This window comes from Mycteria americana, chromosome 14 (genome assembly GCF_035582795.1).
Source record: "Mycteria americana isolate JAX WOST 10 ecotype Jacksonville Zoo and Gardens chromosome 14, USCA_MyAme_1.0, whole genome shotgun sequence".
Classification (NCBI taxonomy): domain Eukaryota; kingdom Metazoa; phylum Chordata; class Aves; order Ciconiiformes; family Ciconiidae; genus Mycteria; species Mycteria americana.
The window spans coordinates 10,118,516-10,138,931 of NC_134378.1; the positions used below are offsets into that span (position 1 = coordinate 10,118,516).

General features: G+C 42.3%; 1 long non-coding RNA gene across 5 annotated transcripts in view; it reads right to left on the reverse strand.

The window, feature by feature from the left end:
• Window positions 1–682: 682 nt before the first annotated feature.
• The window catches only part of LOC142416948 (uncharacterized), a 57,833-nt gene continuing 38,099 nt past the window's right edge, over window positions 683–20,416 (reverse strand). For 2 of the 5 annotated variants that reach the window (XR_012777855.1, XR_012777854.1), the window contains exons 3-6: window positions 7,621–8,785; window positions 7,310–7,509; window positions 2,993–5,055; window positions 683–1,991 (exon numbers count right to left, since the gene is read on the reverse strand). This is a non-coding gene — a long non-coding RNA (uncharacterized LOC142416948). Of the gene's footprint in view, window positions 1,992–2,992; window positions 5,056–7,309; window positions 7,510–7,620; window positions 8,786–8,951; window positions 9,002–9,024; window positions 9,045–9,589; window positions 10,052–20,416 lie in introns of those variants that run through there. The other 3 variants (XR_012777856.1, XR_012777857.1, XR_012777853.1) reach the window with 3 other exon arrangements.

Below are 20,416 nucleotides of genomic sequence, written 5' to 3' on the forward strand. Positions count from 1 at the left end.
ACCTTCTGCAGCTCTAAGTAGTATTTAATCTTCTGAAGAATAATTACTGCTGGCAAACATGTTAGCAAGAACAGCACAAGATCGGCCCAGAATCCATATGTTACAATTATTGGGTCTTGCTGTGGTAATGTGGGTGGGCTGAAGGCTGAATTTTTAAATAAAAGATGCACAGGGAGAGATCAAGAGTGCAGTTGAACTGGCCTGTAGTGCTGAGGCTGTTCTGTATCTGAACTTACTCAATGGAAGTAAAATATTTTGCTTATAAAGAATTTTCATAAACATGTCTTAGGATGTGTATTAGAGGTACGTCTTAGGATGTGCATTAGGAGTAAGCTAAACAAGATGGTATAAACACAGGAATGGCCCTGTAATAGGAGAATAAATGGCCTGCTTCTGCTTCCTGCAGCAGCCCCTGCAGAGGCTGCGTGCCTGGCGGAGCCCTCGGCTGCGGCGAGGAACCGCAGAAGATCAATACCCCCGACCAGGCGTTTGGTGTTTAAATCTGGGAGACGCCTAAATATAGAAGTGCATGGCTAACTCCAGGATCCCATTTTTAAAACGTCTTTAAATTGCAACCACATCTCACTTATCTTCAGCTAAAATTAAAAAGGGCAGATCTACCTCAAGGGATGTCTCGGTGCCAAAAATATCTAAAAGTTTCTCAGGCAGTGGAAAGAACAAATCAAAGAGAACAAGGAGATTTTATTGGGTTTACTGTTAAACATTTATCCAAAGTGTCCTGCCAGATTTTGAAAGGTATTTAGGCATTGAAAGGTACAGATAGGCATGTAAGAGGGCTTTGAAAAGAGTCCAAGCAGGTCAGGTGCCCAATTCCCATTGAAATTCAGAAATAACCGCAAAATTAGTTTCCCTTTACTTTTATCTTCCAGTCTTGATTCCCATTAAACCCCAACTTAAGCAAACCTCAGCTAGAAAAATCAGATGTTCAGCATTTAAAAATCTGGTAGACGCCTAAATATAGATGCAAATGCCTAATTTGAGACTACCACTAAACTTCTGTTTTAAAATTACTACCACATCTAACCTATATAAAGGCACAAATGCACACTGAATAATAATAATTGAATTCAAATGCTTTCATCCAGATAAAGTGCAGCAATTGAATTAAAATCTGCAAGGATTTTTGGAGCCAGGGTGGACAGTGTAAGTTATAATCTAGTTTATGGTATAAAGTACTAATTATATGTCCATGGTATTCATCAGAGTAGAATGTTTCCTGTGTGATGTAAAAAAAGTATGGTAAAGATTAATTTAATTATGCATTTTATAGATGAAACTATGTTTCTAATATTTTGTAACTAACAATACCTTTAAAGGCAACTGTAAATATATAGTATTTTGGAACCTTAAGAGATTAAAATAAATAACATCTGGACCAAAATAATGTGTGAGGCCTGGATTACAGTTTTGCTAACATCACTTTTAGAAGTACAATACTTTGCTGACAAATAAGGCCAGCAAAAAAGCCAGCTCAATATAAACTCAGTAATATTGGCCAGAAAAGGACTTTTTACTAGTGAAAGTGGGAAGTGATTTAAGCTAAATTGACAAAAAGCCAATACGTTTCGCGCCGGTGAGGTTCGACAGTATCGAAACAGTCCGGTTTCTGGCATTGCGGTATTAGCAAACCTGCAAGGAATAAATAACTGTGCATTTCTCAGCTGTCAGCACTGTCCATTGAAAGGTTACAAAATAAATTGGAGTTTCCACCTATTTCATCTAACTCTCATCTTCCTACTTGCAGCTCTGTCGTGATACTTTGGAACAAGGTGCGTGACTGAAGTTCCGTGCCTTGGCAGCGTCTGCGGGTTCCTCTCCCCACGGCGGGATCTGCTCTGCGCCCCTGGAGCCGGCGCTGCACGGAAAAGTGAACTTCAGTGAAGTTGTAGCAAAGATAAACATCGCTCTTGCTCTTTCTCTGCCTCCTCTTCAGATGGGAATTAATGTCCTTACCTCATCACAACCCGCTTCTGGGCAACACATGACAAACACATTAGAGGAGGGGCCGTGCTAACAAAACAACAGAAAGTTTGCTTTCTCGACGGAATAATTAATTTTGATGATTATTTTTTGAAACGGTGGCTCTGCTCTGTTCTCTGCCTGTGGATAGGTGTTAAATTATTCCTGTGAGAAAGGCGGCTCAGGGTAACAGCAGCAGCAGCTGTGGAAACCATTCGCGCTCTAATAGCACTGCTGCGGCATCCCCGGCGAAAGCCCCACCATGTAATGAGCAGAGACAATTTCCACACGGTAGTAAACAAAGAATATCTATGTGAAGATAGTCTATGTGAAGTCACTCTTCTCCAACCTCTTTTTTTTTTCCTTTTTTACCCATTCCCCTGTTTATTTTGTGGCCTCAGCCTGATTAAGGTCCCCTTTTTGTGTTTCTGCTTGGTTTCGTAGGCTGCATCGCTAACAACTTGGTGCTATTTAGTTTTATTTGCTCTTAAAATGAACAAGGCATTCTTAGGATGTGTTATGTGATACTACTGTTTTGTTACTTCCCCCGGATAATAAACAGTCTGGAAATTAATGATTTATAAAGGGTTAGTGTTTGTGTGACAGAAACTAGGACAAGTGGCTTGACTTGGATCCCGCTTGCGCCTGTAACTCCAAATATTTTAGATGATTCACCTCTGATTTGCATTTATTCAGAATCCTGCCCAATGCTCTTCTTTTAACATGTATAAGTCAAACAAACATTTAGCACTAATGTAATGGCCACTGATGAAGGAACTTAGTAGAAGTCATAGCTATATTTTCTTTGCAATGAAATACATACACAGCTGAATTATATTAGAGGAGGACAATTCTGCATGGTAAACTCCAACTGGGCCTTGTTTGTTGTACAAATAAGCTTCAGCCCTCCAGGATTTAGGAAGACAGAGTATCAGCCCCTTGCACAATGCTGCTGGGAAGCGATTCTCCCATGGGGTCAGTCATCAGCTGCACGTTGCAGGCTATGACTAACCTTATCTGCGGATTCATGTTACGGCGAATTTTGAGGCAATTGTGGTTTCCAGCCATCCAGGACTCCCTCCACATTGCTTCTTCCATGCACCACAGTCCTTCCTGCGCTGGCCCATCTAGTTGTGAAATCAGTCTGTCATCCAGTTCAGGGAACTGATCCAGCTTAAAAACACACACACAAAAATCAAAGGATGGAGAGCCAGCTCGGGATGGGAACTGGGAAAGGTGTAATGGGGCAAGACCATTCTAAGCCCTTTCTGTCACCAAGCCCTTTCTGCCATGAAGCCATGGTCACAGATGCCACTGTTCAGTCCACAGGTTTTAGACCTTTTGAGTAGTTTTAAGGTTATGTCAAATACAGTGAGGAATATACTGCCTGGCACAAAAGACTTAATCCTGCAATAAAACTTAATTGTTTATTAACTTAAGACAGCACTTACACTGAAAAAACGAACATATTAATATCTGCACACATCCTCAAGTGCAATTGCCTTGGACTTGATTTAGCTCTCACTGAACTGGGCAAGCTATCTCCCACCCATATACCCTATTTCATGGAAAGATACTCAAACTCACCCTTAATAAATAAAACTGAGTAATACTAGCTGATGCGACAAACAATTTTGAGATTGCTGCTAAAAATCATTGCTGAGAATGACTGTTGCTCCAGCTGAATTTTGGAACAACTCCGTAGACTGAGAAAAGAGCCCTTTTTTAAGCTGTGCACCTGCACAAATGTCATTAAAAATCCAAACCGAAATACTAGAAAACAGTTCTCATGTGAACTTGCCAACACTTTCATAATACAAGTATAACTCCCAGGCAGAGCACGTGGGATATATAACACCCTCAAACAATAGCCTTTTGTTAATGAGCTCAGGAGAGGCTCCAATATAATTTACCATACAATGGTGCAGTGTAAGAGATGTGCAAATCCGTAAACACCACCCCCTCCCAGTGTTTGGTGGTTTTGAAACAGCACGGTAAGGTCACATAACTTAAACTGCAGATGTAGGGACAGAGTGGACCTGTCGGCCACCCCCAGCTCAATTACTGAAGCTCTGGGTCAATGTCTTTAAAATACTTCCAGCATCATGGATCAGTGTCTGTAGGAAAAGGAATAACATGGTGGTGTTATGTATGGGGTGTTGCTCACACGCGCCTGTAAGTGCTACATAAGGCTCAATGTCTTTCATGGACTTTCTGAGAATTGCACATGGAGAGGAGTCCCTCGGCTCATCGCTGTTTTCTGCAGGGGACCTGCCTTGGGAAGGGACACCTTACCCAACCTGGAAGTTTTGGTAGCAAAGTGCGTGGGCAGCTTGTGAATGGAAAGATTGAAAGGTGCTATGAAAATTGTAAATTATTACTGTATTTTTCTGAAAGATTAATGTCAGATCCTCCAGAAAAGGGCATGTCTACAGGCTGCTAATTTATTACCAGTAAAGCTTGGTTTAATAAACTTGTGGTAAATATTTTCTGCTTTTAAGACCCTTTAAGGCTTCAAAGGCTCCCATTTGCTTTAGGGTCCCTAGGGATGCTGGTGCCAATGAGACATGTTTCATTAATTATGTTGCACAAATAAGCCAAATATTGCACAAATGTGTGTAGCAACATTGTGAGGAATGCAGCAAGGACTCTTCCTAACTTCACACGGAGCAGAGCTGCCCAGCTGGGTGCTCTTTTGAAGGAGAGTTAGGGCCTGAAGCACACACTTGGGTCCTGTCCTTACCCCAAAATTGTATCGTTACTGTTTAGGTCACCACAAAATTGCCAATAGTTTTCTCTCTGGAATTCACAAACACAGGCTGTCTTTCCTAGTCACAGCCCTGTTAAAATAGGAATAGAAGGACAAAGCACACTGCAGGGGCATTGCAGATCCCTCGTGTCTTGTTGGGTTGGAAATTATGCAAATATCGTGAGATACTGGAGGATGACAAAGTCTGAGGTTGTGTTCCCGTAAGTCTTCTTTGCCTGGACGAGGTTGAGAGTGGAGCATCCTGCCGCAAGGAGACTGGAGGTGAGATGTTCCTGGGTCAGGTTCAAAGCCAGGGTCCTTTGGTGCTGGAAAGTGAAAATATCAGTGCTGTGAGCAGGTATGCTGCAGTAAAAATGAATTTACTGGGGAAAGGGAATAACCAAAGATATTTCACAGCCATTAGTAAAAGGTGACTGAAGCCACATGATGATTGCACCTTTCAGAAGGAGGGCTGTTGGAAGAGCTACAGGCAAAGATGATTTTCCCAGCGGGGCATGCAGGGATAGAAACCCTCATTTTGATTCTCACCTTACCTTTGTGCTTCCATAACTCACACATAGACCAGCAAAAAGCTGCACGCTGTCTGAGCAGGTGAAAGCTCCCTGTTAAACAGGCAGTTGATAAACTGAAAGGCTGGAGATAAACTCTTGACCAGTCCCTCTCTAAACCAACTATTCTCACAATCTGTGTTTTCCTGGTAGCCGAGAAGGAAAATTAGCAAAAGCTCAGTGGTCACTGGAAAATGGAAAGATGCTGTTTGACTGGCTGGACACAAGAGCAATTACAAAAGCACACTGAAGTACTTACAGCTGAGGGAGACCTTAAGAGCGTACGTTGACAGTGTGCCATATGTCAGGGCGCGTGCTGCTTTATATTACTTGGTGCAGCTTTGTGAAGGAACTGTACTTGGCTTGTATATGAATTTTAAATGAATTGTTAACACATTTTTATGAATCTGGTAAAGGGGTGCTGATGTGGGAGAGCGCACATGTCTGTTCTGTGAGATGGAGTAAATAAATCATGACTTTCACAAGATAAAACTTTATTGAGTAGCAATAAACGACAGAAATACTTCTAACAGCATTTAAAGCTGTGTAAAAGAAAGCACGAAGGGCTGACTGCCCCCGAGTACATGTGCTCGTAACAGCTTGTGTTGCACTGATGGGAGAGAAGGTGCTTTGCCAGAGGAGCACCGGCTGTCACACACTGGCTGTTGTGCTATAACTCCCCGGGTCTTTGGTCCATAACGCCTTTCAGCACCTACATTTGTTGCTCACAGGATCGACAACATTTTGGTGCCTTTCCCTAGACATAATCCTTCTCTCACTCTGCCTTTCCTCACCATAAATTCCTCTGCTCTTTTGTCCTGAGGACAGTTTTGGACCAGAGGACACATCATCTGTGCCGCCCTCCTGCCTGGGTTCACACTGTGAGCAGGTGGGGGAAGTCGTTCTCTAGAATAACACGCTCAAGGCCATCGGGATCGGTAAGCCAAAATTAGACTGAAAAGCAGGCAAGACAAATTCCCATCATTTTCTCTTGAAGTTCTTCATAGAATACCTTGACTTTTGTCGGTGCATTTTGGCCATTCATGGCGGGTGGGTAAGAGCTGTCTGGCAGGTCCTCTGCAGTAGGGGATGGACTCTAGAGCATCTGGGGTAACGCATGCAGGAATGGTACCACAAATTTTGCCTAATGTGCCGGTGACTGAGGTAGTGTTACATGTGAAGCATTAGAGATCCAGAGGAGAAAACTGCCTGAATTGGTATCAAAAAGCTCTGATAGCTATATCCCTTGCGTGGTGTGGACCGGTGTACTACCACAAGAAAACAAGGCACTCTTTCTAGAAATATTTACTGAGCTTCCACCAGTTAATTTAATGCCAAATCCTCTCAGGCAGCAACAGATTCTCTCTTTTGATAGAAAGTAACCAAATAATTTATCTGGATTCTCAAAACTGGAAAACTATAGTTCTGCATTATTGACATCAATGTTATAGATTTACTTTACAATTTTATTCATGAGAATCTCTAAGTCTAAATGATTAGTTCCTGGATTGCTTGCCAGATTGCCAAATTCTGTTCACATCTCAGGTATGCTTTCTTTTCAGCATCTCTCTGTTCACAAGGCATTGATTTATGCTGCTAGAAGCCTGTTGGCCTGTCTTGCCCTGTGCTATCATGGTGGCTGTTAGTATTGGCTTTTGTCTAAGACTATCACTACTTATTTTTTAAATAAGCCAGCTATTTAAAAGGTCACTTTCTCATTCTCTCCTGCAATTGTTTCTCTGTCATTTAGAGAAGAAAGAATAGAGGACTGTGGAGGTGGTATTCTGAGGAACATAGTATCCACCTGAATGTCTTTCCCTTCCTCACTGGGTTGTTTGTCTGGGTCTCCAAGGACCTGTATGTCTCTTTTGAAAGTGCATCAGCTGAAGCTCCAGCCTTCAACAGGCTCCTCATTTGAGTGTGCTCCGGAGATCCCTGCTTTTCAGAAACACAAAGCCTGTAGGATCACTCATATGACAGACACTGTCCAGGTCGGTATCCAGAGTCCTACCTTTACTCACATTGGCTCCTTCCTTCAGTGCTCTTCCTCTGCAATGCACTCCTGCCTCTGCACTTTTCAGGGACCATCTCTCCCCTACAAATTTGGCTCTTCATGTGCTATGGCCATTCAGGAAGGTTAGTTCTGCCCTACCTGGAAGCTGGAGGTCCAGATGCAGCTTGAAACAGGGGCACTCTGGTCTTCCTGCAGAGCTGCAAGAAGAATTACAAAGCAGACAGGCAATGTAATACTTGGAGATTTTAGAGAGCCAGGACTGTTTTCCACACACCATGAAGGTGGGCAGCAGGAGTAAAAATTTGTACCAGAGTATTTTCGGTCATTTCTCTGGAGTGCAGTTTGTACCAGGAGGTAATGAAGAGTCCATACTGCAGCTTCGTGGGTGGAACAGTCTTGATACAGACCAAGTGCTATTTTGAGAATAATTTCATTTGACCATCAAGGATATCAACTTTTACTGGTGAAGCCAAGTGTGGATATATGCAAAGATACCTCCACTTCAGACATATTTTGCCAGTCAGGCCTGGTAGGCCTGCCCTTTTAAAGAGCTTAACTTGAAATATGACTACAGTGCTGGTATTCGTGTTAAGATATTACAATGAGACAGCACAGATCTTCTTAATTAGGGGACTACTCTGCAGGAGGATATTTTTTCCCCAATATTGAGTCAAAGATACTCATCTAAACTTACCCATCAACTTTTACTTCAAAGTCTTATGTAAACAGGTGTTTATAAAGTGAGAAATATCATCCTGCTTTACCCCAGCACTGTCAGATTTATCAAGAAAGAGTTCACTAAATTTGTAGGTGCAACACTGACCCAACGAAGTCAATGGCAACACGTCCACTGTATTGAACGGGACCAGGATTGCAGTCTGTAATCTGTGAAATTAGGATTCTCAAGCTTTAGGTGTCTGGTTTGATTTTGCTCCAGAACTAGAATCTGATCTATTATTTCTTTGCTCTTCATGGATATTGGGATGATCATAATTGGTCAAAACTAGGAAATGACAAAAAATACAAAGTTGTCTTATACAAAGACACAGGCAACATCACTTTATGCTCCCAGGGAAAGTTGGCACTTTGCACAGACTCAGATATCATGCAACTATTGCCTTAGCCCAGCTCAGCACTCGATAAAGACAAGAGGAATTTCTGTCATCCCAAAAGTTTCTTGGTTCCCAGAAAAACTCCCCTTAAACCTCAGAGATACCCACAGAAGCAGACAGATTAATCTTTCTTCTCAGTTAAAAAAAAAAAAAGTTTTGTAGAGTAATAAAGTTTAAAAAAAAAAGGTCACTTGCCTGCTTGATCCCTTTTGGCTGAATGTGAAGTGGAATGAAACCTCTTGCAATGGGACAGTCTTACTTTTCCTCTAGTGCACTCACTGCAGGCTGCAGCCCAATAAATCTGTTCTTCGGTGTATCCACAATACCATCAGCTGATCAAGGCTCAGCTGAATGCTGTATGCTTGGTGATGATATAACAGAGAGCCAAGATAAGTAACTTTATATATACATGACAGTTATCCCCCCTCCATCCGGACATTTTTAAAACATCTCGATATAGAATTAAAACAGAGAGATGTGAAAAGAGGTGAAATTATTTAGGATATACAATGGAGGAATTTTATTACCAAGCTGACTGCGTTATAAATCAAGTGCTCTGTAAATGCAATAAAACAATTGTTTAGTCTGCATGATTCATACCACAAACCTCCGTATTCTGTGTTTTGATCTTATTGCAGCAATAAACTGTCTAGACAGCAATTAACAAACTGTTTTTTCTTCAGATGTTTGGAGTGCCTTTGCTGCCTGATCAGCACTCAGAAATACAGGGCTTTTTCTCCATTCCTATTAATTATCAGGTTGATCAAGAAGCACGGTTAGCCATTCTCTGTAATTGTACAACATTTCTCTTTAAGTGAATTGCTATAGGAAAAGTACCGACAATATTGTTTTTCATTAGTACTAAGTAGCTAAGATAAAGATTTATTTTACCATGGTGCTCTAGAATGAGCTTTAAAGTATAATTTATACTGAGCAATAGCATGCCATTTTAGGCCCTGATTCAACAAACTGCTTACACGTGTGCTCAACTTTAAGCATATACGTAATCCCAAGAGAACGCGTACATTTAAATTTTGGTGCCTGACTCAGTACTTTGCTGAATTACAGCCAAATAATTGATCCCTCATATATAGTTATCCCTTATCTTTTTACATGATAAGTGGCGCAGATGCGTTGTGTTTTGGTCTTAAGTGGAATGGCTTACCAGTGGAAGGTGAGGTGGAAAGGATCCTAAAACCTAGGCCAGCTTCTGGGGGAAAAAAGATACTTGAGGGAAGCTTGCAGAAAGAGACTGAGATGGTTTCTCCGGATAGCCATTTAACACATGTGATACAATGAAGCTTTTAAAACCCTATAATATAATTACCCAGAGTTTTACAGAAAGGTAAACAGAACCGTATTTCCCGTGGTGGCCTGTGCAGGTGAACTCTTCCTTTTCAGGGAGGATTTAGGGTGCGAGAGGCATCCACTCTGCAGCCGAAGCAAGGGCGTCACGGGCCGCAGCACGTTTGTACGGCACAAACACCGAGGCTGTAAATGTACGTGTCTGCGTGCATGTTTATGCTCATAAAGCAGAGAGTGACTCATCACGCATCATTTCCCTCATACAGCTTCTTGCTCTGGGAGGCTGACGCAACTCTGTCAAACGTACGGGAGACGAAAACAAACACTCCCCGCTTTTCTAGCAGAAAACAGCAAAGCAGCATTTTGCTGGCTTTCGGGGCACCCCGGCTGTTCCTGCTGCTGGAGAAGCCGCTCCGTGCCGGGAGGCGCCGGGCAGCCCGCCGGCCGCCGCCCCGGCCCCTGCTGGACAGCTCCCGCCGGGGCCGGGCGCTGCCGGGGCCGGGCGCTGCCGGGGCCGGGCGCTGCCGGGGCCGGGCGCTGCCGGGGCCGGGCGCTGCCGGGGCCGGGCCCGCAGCACCGCTCACCTGCGCCCGCACACGAGGAGAAAGAGGGCGGGAAGCGGTGCTGGAGCCAGCTCAGAGCTTCCCGCAGCGGAGCCGCGGACAGGCGGCCGGCGGAAGCACGCAGGGGATGGAGCCGGGGCGCTCCGCTTGCTCTAGTCTGCGGAAATCAGTCCGCGGGGTTGGGCTGTAATTCTAAGTCGGGAGTAAAGACGCGATGGCTCAAAAGCAAAATGAAGACGTTCAATTCGAAGCTGCTTTTCAGAAGTTATTTGAATAATAATCTTTCTTTAAAGAAAAAACGATGTTTTTTTTTTTTTTTTTTTTTTTTAAGTGTTTTCTCTCATTCCCTAGTGTGGCAGTGGAAGGGGCAATGGGGGAAAAAAAAACCCAAAAATGTACAGAAGAGAGAAGGAAAAAACTACAATAAAATCAAATTTGATTATCCTTGAAAGTGGAAAAATAACAGATCAGTTGAAATGGAACTTTTCAACTAAATTCACACTGTTTCACAGTTTTCATTCACAGTGGTTCTAACAGCTCTGGAGTACCATTTTGTATCTGCAGAGGTAAAATATTTTATCTCGATGTAAGAGAAAAGACCACGGGCCTGATCTTGATAAACAGCATATAAAAGACACATGCCAACCTGACAGTGCAATGCAAATGGTACTTTTAAGAGAAAAAGTTGTATGGGAAGACATGAGAAATATGATGAAACTTGGGAAGTTATTTTCAGAGCACTATGTGATTTATAAGAAGTACCGCAAGGCATTTAATGTTAGTGATATCCATACTCCATAGCATCTTAAAATAGCCGGTCTCTCATCCATATGATAAGGTGACCAGTTCTAGTGCACTTGCAGAGGGACTATATAAGTTTGACATTCAGATTCCAAGGACTCCAAATGCCTCAGTGGATGCCTCAGTTATTCATTCATCTGTTGATGGTGACCCTAGTGTCGCAAAGATTTCTTTGAGTGCCTGTATTACAGCTTCCTTTGCTTTCCTGGGAATATTAGCAAAAAATAAGCGCAGTCCTGTTGAAAGTAGGAGCAAGTTTCAGGGTTCATATTTACATAATTTCTCTCTACAACTTCAGAATGTAAAGAAGTAAAAGGCTTAGCTGCCCGTGAAACACAGGCAGGTGTCCTCATTTCATTCCTGAAAAAAACCTAGCAGGAAAGAACCCAAAAGCTTCGCCACGTTCTGTTTCATTGAGCAAGGTCACAGTAACGGGGGGGAAAAGGAAGATTCTGCAAATAGATATAGGAGGATACACATCTTACAGGTTCTTGATCGAATAATTGATAAGCCCAGCACACAGCAATTACAGTGGAAAAGTCTGGATGTCAGGATTTGTCAGTTATATCTGGAGGGGCTGGAGCAGATGTGAGGGGAGACTCTTTAAGGGTGACCCTGGGAAGTGTGGGAACCACTGTAGGAGTCAATAAGTGCCCCATAATCCACTGACAAATACTTGCTATGTTTGTTTGGTTTTTAAATTTCAAAGACTTTTGCTTAAAGAGTTGTACACCATTTATAAAATCCTCCTCTTGGTTCAGCTTTTTTCTTTTTTTTTTTTTTTTTTTTTTAAATAAACTCATTCCTTTGGAAAGCTTGAAGAGGAAGCTTGCTTTCATTCTAATTTGCTTTTCCTCTATTATATATGAACATTAGGCAGATTTAGCAGGATTGCCCATGAAGTCAGACCTGCAGCTTTGATATATTTTCCCTGGAGAAATGTTTTTGTCTTGAGAGGGAAAAAAAAAAAAAAAAAAAAAAAAGATGAGAACTATGTAGACTTTTCAAACAGTTATTAGGAAACACACACAGCCAGTCAAATCAAATTCTGAGCTTGCTAACCTTGACAGTGTCCCTTTAAATTAACTTTACAGCCTAGAAACACACAAACAAAATGTTTTAAAGAATTTATCTGAAGAAGCAGCAGTGGCAAAGCTGAGGTTGCTGCACTGCTTGTCTGGTGCAAGGTCTGGAGAGTGAAATCCTGGAGAGCTCAGCACACCCATCGCGTGGGGAGGTGGCCTTGCCGGGTGCTCCCTTTGCACCCACCCGCATCCCCTGGCCCAGGGCAAGGCGGGCAGAAGAGGCCTGGCTGGGAAGCTGGGATGAAAGCTGGTTTGCATTAAGACATTTGCCAGCAGTGGCAGCGTGTGAAGCACAAACAGGAGGCTCATTTTGCTGCGCTGGCTGAGGTGGGGTCCCTCTGGCATGCTGGCCGGGCAGATGGGTGGGATGCTGTGGCTCGGCCGGCCACAGGTTCCCTCTCACAGCTCTAAGACATCCATCCGGCAGCCCAGAAGACTGCTACCAATGTCAGGGAAAGCTGCCTTCGCACTGGAAAGGATGAGGAGCGAGTACAGGAGGGGCCCGTCCCCTCGGGTGGGGGCTGCCTGGGAGGAGCCGGCAGCAGGGACCTGGATCGCCGTGTTTTGCCTCGCCACCCCGCAGCAAACACCAGCCCACGTCCTGGAAAAGCAGGGAAAAACTGAGAGGTGCAGCCAGATCACCACTCATACCTCTCCTTTTTGAGAGTATGATTTTGCCGTGGATTTAATCCGCGTCAGCATGCTCCTAAAATGTAAATCACACTTTGTTCTCTGGCCATCCTCGGGAGTTTAGCTCATCTAACTCCCTCACCTAACTAGGCACCCTGTAAAATTCATGATGGCATGTTAGCACTTTCAGCATGTTTTTAAAAGGCAGTTCAATATAACTTAAATCCATTTTTCAGGTTTTCACGCAGGAAAAAAATCCCAGCACAAATCACGGATTTTTCCTTTTTTTTTTTTTTTTTAAACTCAGGCATGAAAACACATTTTCCCTGTTCATTTGTACATTTTTCTTTGGCTTAAAAAAAAATACAGAGGGTAAAGACTGTGCTGATGAGACTTAGGAAGGTGGGTGGAAGGAAAAAAAAAAAAAAAAAAAAAGGTCTGATGTGTCTTTTGTGCTGCTGCACAGAAACTGCTGCCTGTAATACTACAGCCAGGCATGCTCATTGTACAACCAAACGGCAAAATAGTAGCATTGTTAAGCTAGATTGCTGAATTTCATTAGTTTCTTTTTTTTTTTTTTTCCCCTTTTCTTTGACACAGAGATAAACCCATGTTTTTAGGGAAGATAGCAAAGCAGGCTTGTTTAACTATTTTTCAGGGTCTTTTGTAGAAGCACAGAACAGCTTCTACAAGAGGGAGAAGCTGTTGTAACTCTCTGCCAAACTAGATGCAGCTGTTGCAAGTTTATTTTTTCTTTCATATTATTTTTTGTTAATTAACATCAGATCTTTCAAATAACAAATAGCACCCCGGCACCCATCTTATAACCTGGAAAATCTTTAGGAAAAAAAAAAAAATCAACAAATTATAAGGACCATGGAAGTCATTCAAAACAGAAATAGGACATCCCACATAACTCACCGGCTATATAGTTTTGTTCTAAACTCTAAATTCAGATCAATTTCTTCAAGATGCTCCTGTCCTTTTCCAAACCAAGCCTGAATTCCCAGAAAAACAAGTCTTACAGTAAGAGAGTCCTATCCAGCTCAAAGTTTTATAGCCAAGTCGAGGAAAAATAGTTTCACCTGGTTTTGACTCAACAAATCAGGTGATGTTCATCTATTTCAGATAACTATAACTTTGAGAAATAGCTTTCTTTTAAACTTCGGGGATTTAAGTGGCTATTCATCAGAACCTGGCAGAACATTCTAATGAATGCCATTTATCTCTCAACATCAAGTTTTACATAGCTCTCAATATAGCCTTAAAGAAACACAAACCAAACCAAGCTTAAAATTTCAATATTCCAAATACATCTTGTTGCATTTTCTTCCAGTTAATGCTGCCAAACAGTGAATCTAATTAACTGGACACAGGAGGGCCTTTATGAATGGAATGTAACATAACCATACAAAGTAATCTCGTTACATTGTAACAAGAGGTTAAATACCACTTCCTGCTATGTAGTAGCTGTTAAGTATAGTATTGATGAAAAATATGCTAATAACACCTTCTGAAAAGAATAGCTTAGTTCTTGTTAGCTAATCTCTCCAAGCTGTTTGGTAAGCTGCTTTTGTGGTATGGTTATATCACATGCACATCAAGCAAAACTATTCTGTTATGTCTATCACCGGGTTTTAAACTACGGGATAGGGTTTTTTTTTTTCCATAGGGAAGATTTACATATATATACATATAAATATATACGCAGACAAATAACCAGTGTTTTGATCTGTTCCTCAGCACTCTTCCCACCCCCCGCCCTGCCTTCCTCCAAAGGCTCTCTGTGAAAGGAGCTGCCAGGCCTGGGGTTGCTGAGTGTATCAGCGCTAACGCGGAATGAAGATAGAGCTGGAAACAAGGTTCGGAAGCCAGTTTATGCTGAAAATCCCCAAAGTTTCAATTAGGGCTGTGCTAGGGCTTTTTATACAGATTTACACAGAGAAATGAGAATCAGGCTTATTCTTTCGCTTGTAAATCAACAGAAATCTGCTCATAAATCATTACTACTCGCATCTGGGGGATAGTTATTAGTCAAAGCACACAGTTAAACCCGAAATTTTAACTTAAGAATAATGTGCAAAATGTTAACTGTTTTAAATCGCAGCAGCTGGAATGGATTTTCACAGTCGCTGAACTGATTTGCAGTTGTATTAGTCGATCAGCATCTTTCATTAGGTGTCTATAATGCAGGCAGGGACATCATGCTAAGCCCCTGTGTTTCTTCTGTGCCTGGGCCCATCTTTATCTGGAGAGTAACGTTCTGTTTTCTTTTCTCCCTCTTCATTTCCATAAACAATATGCACAATTCTCTGAGCCATTCAGCCTGCAAATAAAGGCGGAGGGCTAAGTAAATTTGCTTCACACCAATTATTTTTGTGAGGTCACTGAGTTAAGCATTAAAGAATACTGCTGTGGATGAGCACTCGGGAACAGTATGATTTGTGCTATGAACTGGACAAAAGCACTCAGTGCATAGCAGAATACGACATTTATTGGGAAGCTTTGTTCCCTGAGTTAACAGAAGAATAATCCTTTTCTTTTAACAACTATGAATTACTCATTTTACCGCATAACCCAGCTGCACTGTAAGTCACTTTTGTAAGTCACAGCGTAGGAAAGAAAGTGAAAGACGTGCGATTTCAGAAAAAAAAAAAAAAATTGATTGCTCAGTTCAGTATTAAGCTGTTTTGCTTCTATGCACAGCGTGAGGGTGAGCAGTCGTCAAATTATTGTGTTGTGTTTTTATGCAAATAAAATTACAGAAGGAAAGAACATTTTTAAATAATCAGAAGCCCAGTGAGGAGCCACGAATCCAGCTGTTGTGGATTTGCGTCGCTTTATTGTCACACTTCTCACAGCCGCTTACACCAGCGAGAGGCTGGCCCCACATCTTACTGTTTACTATGTATGGCTGGCTTGTGAGCAGTAAGTAACTGTGACAAAACGCTCTGCACATGGGTAATTGCTGATGATTACATTTCAGACAAAGGACTCAGGCTTGAACAAAACAGCCAGGCAATATTTCCCCGATGGAAGACAAAATTATACAGCGGTTATATTGCTAGTAATGGAAGAAGGAGTAAGCCTTAAAGTCACTCCACTCGTTTCAGGATACGAGGTCAGAATCAGACCCTGATGTTTCAGGGGATTTCAAAAATCAAACTCAAACAGAAAAATATGATTGTGCCTGAAAAAATTAGAGATCAGGCACCAGCTAGAATCAATGGAAATTTGATCCGGAAAAATCACTGCAGGATGTGAGACTTTATCATGCTTCCTAGCAGATAGAGGACTAAAAAGTAGTACCCGCACTGGTAACTTTAGTAAGACCAAGTTGCTTTATTTTTGGACACTTTATTCTGTTACAGTAGAACATAAGTGACTCTTACATGTACCGATAAAAGGAAGGCAATCAAATTACACGTTTGATTATTTAGTAGAAAACAGCTTTTCAATTATACATGTAAATCCAAATAAAGCACACGGTGTGCCCTTTGATGAAAAGCCGAATGTAACAACGGCCTGAATCCTCACTGCCTGGGTCTATTTGTGCCGTAACGTGGTGGTACCCAACATCAGAGATTGCTCCCTCCATCCCCCCTGGGCGGGTTCCACCACCCTCAAAGGACCCAAGGAAGGGAAGGCACGAGTCCCCCTGTGCCGGGCCGGGGCGCGGTGATGCTCCCCATGGGTTCCCGCTCACCCAGACTGTTCCCATCATGCTCCCTGTATAACTGTCCCAGTGAGTGCAGAGCCACACACCAAAATCAGGGAATGAGCCACCTCCTGTTCAGATTAGGGGGCTTGGAGGTGGCTACAAATCCTCTTCTGTAGCAGCTTTGGGTTTCTTCTGCTCTCTTTTTAACTGGCGCCCACTCAGCATCTTTGGGGTGACATGCAAATATCCTGGAATGATGGATCGTAGCAGAGAGTTTCTTATCAGAGGGACAACAGCATTTGGAGCCATTTGTTGGTTGGGTTGTGGGGTTTTTTTTGGCCAGTCGCTATATCAAGCTTCCCCAGGTGCTTTAATTAACCGTTTAAATGACTTTTCCCTCCCCTTAAATATCATGCTTCAATTCCAGGTGTTGGGTGACTGTATGGGATGTTCATTGTACACCTGATCTGCGCTGAGATTATACAGCAAGTCATGCAATGGAAATATCAAATGGAGAATACCGTCTGGTTTTATGAAAAGAGAATATCTCCCAAATAAAACCTGACTTCTTAAAGAGAGGTTTTAATCTTTCACTATTTTAATGCCTTCCTTATTTTTATTAATAGCAGAAGTGATTATAGCTCTCTCAAAATAGGAAAAATGACAGTAGTGTGAGGCCTCATTGGGTCACCTCTTTGTTCAGCCAGTGAGAGTATCACTTAATTACTGTCAAACAGACAAACCTATCCCTCATCCGTTTACAGTATTTGAGTTAGTAAGGGCTGAAGCTGATCAATACACATGAGCCTGGTAAAAGATGTCATTTTGTCATTTACAGTAAGAGACAATACAGTGAATGCAGTATTTGCTCTTTTCTGGAGACGTCTGGGTGTCAACGATAACATCCAAGGTCTTTGCCTTTGTCGCAAATATTTGATTGTCTCTTCGGCACCCTCAGTCACTAACAAACACCTCCGACATTTACTGGCTGCTGCCCATTTTCAAAGCGAAAACAATGCCAAGAACCACACATCCCTCTGCTGCGGCAACTTGTGAAACTCTTTGTTTCATTTTTTTTCCCCATTGTGCTGAATAACGCTCTTGTCCCATATGTCAGTAAATTTGAGTTCCTTTACACTTTCCAGACCTGTGTGGACCAGGCTAATGTGACTGGTGCTGACAAAGGGACCTCTGCCTCCAGATATTAAGCATGAGCGCTGCTTGGAAAAAAAAATTAAGAGTTTTGTAAGTTGATTAGTGTCTGCTTGGAATTTGATGCTATTTATTCAATCCCGGGAATGAATGGGGAATTTTCCTTGAGTCATCTTCCTATTCTCTAGTGCTGCAGATGGGAATGAGCGTGCAGCACAGGCATGACATTGCTGCTTTTAAGGGGAACACAGAGTGTAAACAGTTCTGAAATGAAAATAGCAAATTCCACAGTTATGACTCCAGTAAAAGTTACTCAGGCATTTAGATAATGGGACTTCCTACTCCCCAGATATCTTCCTTTCTGAAGAATTGTCTCAGGAAGGGATAGCATCAGGGATCATAAATTGTCTTTTGGCTTTTCAGCGCTTTACAGGCTCCCATGCATCGCCAACAATAGGACTGGGGAATGACTCTTAACAGCTCATTAAGGCTGTTTTTGCCAAATGCAAATAATAAAAAGGCCTCTTAAGAGGCTGTCTCATTTTTATTCAGAAAAGCCTACTACAGAATATAAAAAGATGCCATAAAATGGAAATGCAATAGAAGACCCAGTGCAGTTATCTTTGGTGTCCTTTGAAAGATTTCCAGGCTAACTTCGAATCTCATGGGCATTTCTGGGTGGATTGCTGAATGATTCTGCTCTGCAAATAAGACGGTTGATTCAGAAAGGCACTTAAAAAAAAATCCGATACAGACACTGTGCTGGCAGCGTACACATTTCTGAGGAGTAAGGGAGCAGAAATAAATAGGAATGAGAGTTTAGTGGACTTGCATCACATTTGCCACAATTTGTTAATATGAGCTCCCAATTCACTTCCCTGGCTTTGGTCTGACTGTAGGTCTGACTCTTTAGTGCTTTTGACCTTCCCACAGACAAGGAAAATACACTTTGGCTATGCATGAAACGCAATTTGGTGTCCCCAGACAGGAAACTCTCTCCCCATTTATATGCTAAGTGTTGGACTAGAATTTCCTAGATTAGTGCAAGCAATGGCAGGAGCACGACGTCTGAGCATTTGCTGGAGTTTCACAGCTATTGCTCCCTCCAGCCTCCTGCCTTACAACCTCCGTGCTCCCCCTTGACTCCTATTGCTTGGGAGGCTCATTGCCAGGTAATCCTGGAGGGCCTTCAGCATCGCTGGATCAGAAACACTCCCAGCACTCGTGTCCGAGCGTGGGTGCTGGTACCCAAGTTGCCTGTGAGAGAAATATATGCTGAGACCGAAGAGTTTTGGCACTGCTTTTTCTTTCTTCTCCTCCCCAGGAAGATGCAGGATTCTGGCTTGAGCAGCCATGATGTTAGCACCTAATTTTCAGAGGTGTTAAACACCTAAAGCTTTCCTTGATTTTACCAGGGGACTTGAATGCTCGTTCCTTTTTAAAGTTAGGTCTGCAGGTAGTCTATGGTAATAATCACTAAGATATCTGAAAATTGCATTGGAGACTGCGATAGTCTAGTTTGTACAGACAGGCACTTTGGATCCATCTCCCTCTATTGTTAAATCCCAGTCCACATATGCACCAAAGTCGTTGGACAAAGATGTCCACTAATTTCAACTGAATAAGACAATTACTCCAGCACAGCTTTAGAATAACTCTATGAAAACTAAGAATGACAATTTATATCAGCTGATGTGCTAGTCCAATTGATTTACCCAAGTGACCAATGCTAACGTATTTATAAGAGATTTAGATTTACTTCCTTTCCCTCCCAGAAATATTTTCTTATAATATTGGCTGGGAAAAAAAAAAGATATTTTCTGAAAGCTGAACATTTGCTTGAAGCTGAATTATTTGAATAGTGGTAGGTTTTGTGGTAGGTTTTCCTTGTCTTTATTATAGTATTTGTTATTTATTATGTAATAACACTAGAAATCCCCCAGTGAGAATCAAGCTGTCGTTGTGGGAAATGAATCCATTATCAGAATTCCCCCGAAGCTCAAAACATCGCCACGGGGAGCCTGCAGTCTGCAGAATTAGGACTCTTCATAAATTTGCTCTACTCTCTTAAATGAAGTTTAAGAATTAACATGAAGATCAGACTTGGTAACTTCTCTTCAGTAAGGCTTGAAAAGGAAAGAAAACAAAAGAGAACTCCACCAGCTAAGGCTGCAGAACTTGGCCCAGACACGATCCATCTCTGGAATTACTCTTGGGCCAGTGCTGGCCCATATTAACTCCTACATCACTTTCCTCAGTGCTTCCCTTTGTACAGCCTGAGCTGGTAAGGTCATATCTCTACATCTAGGTTTGATTCTCCTGAAAAAGAACTGGGAAAAAAAAGAAAAAAAGAAACAATATCTTTGGTTTGGGGCTTTTCTCTGGTGTAGAACTCGAGGAGGGATTTCTGGCTTTGTCCTATACAGTTGCCGATGTTAAGCCACATGCAAGCTTACATCGTGGTTTACTGCAGTTTTCACTACCTTGGCCTTTCAGAGTGGAAGGGACAGGCAGACTTGACTTTTTAAAAAGCAAATGAACCAGAACTTCGAGGGGCCTTGGAATATTTTCCTAACTTCCTGAGAGCCCATAAAAATGTGTCTCTAACATTGTGTTATGATGGGAGACCCCCAAGAAGCAGCATAATGAAAAATGGCACTGAGTCTAAGCGCAGGAACCCAACCCATCTCCACGCTCTTGGGAAGCTCGCCGCCTGGTAAGTTAACTTCTCCTGAGTCTGCTCTCCATGTTTCCCACCCTCCCACATTTAAAGATTGCATTGATTTGATAGTGGT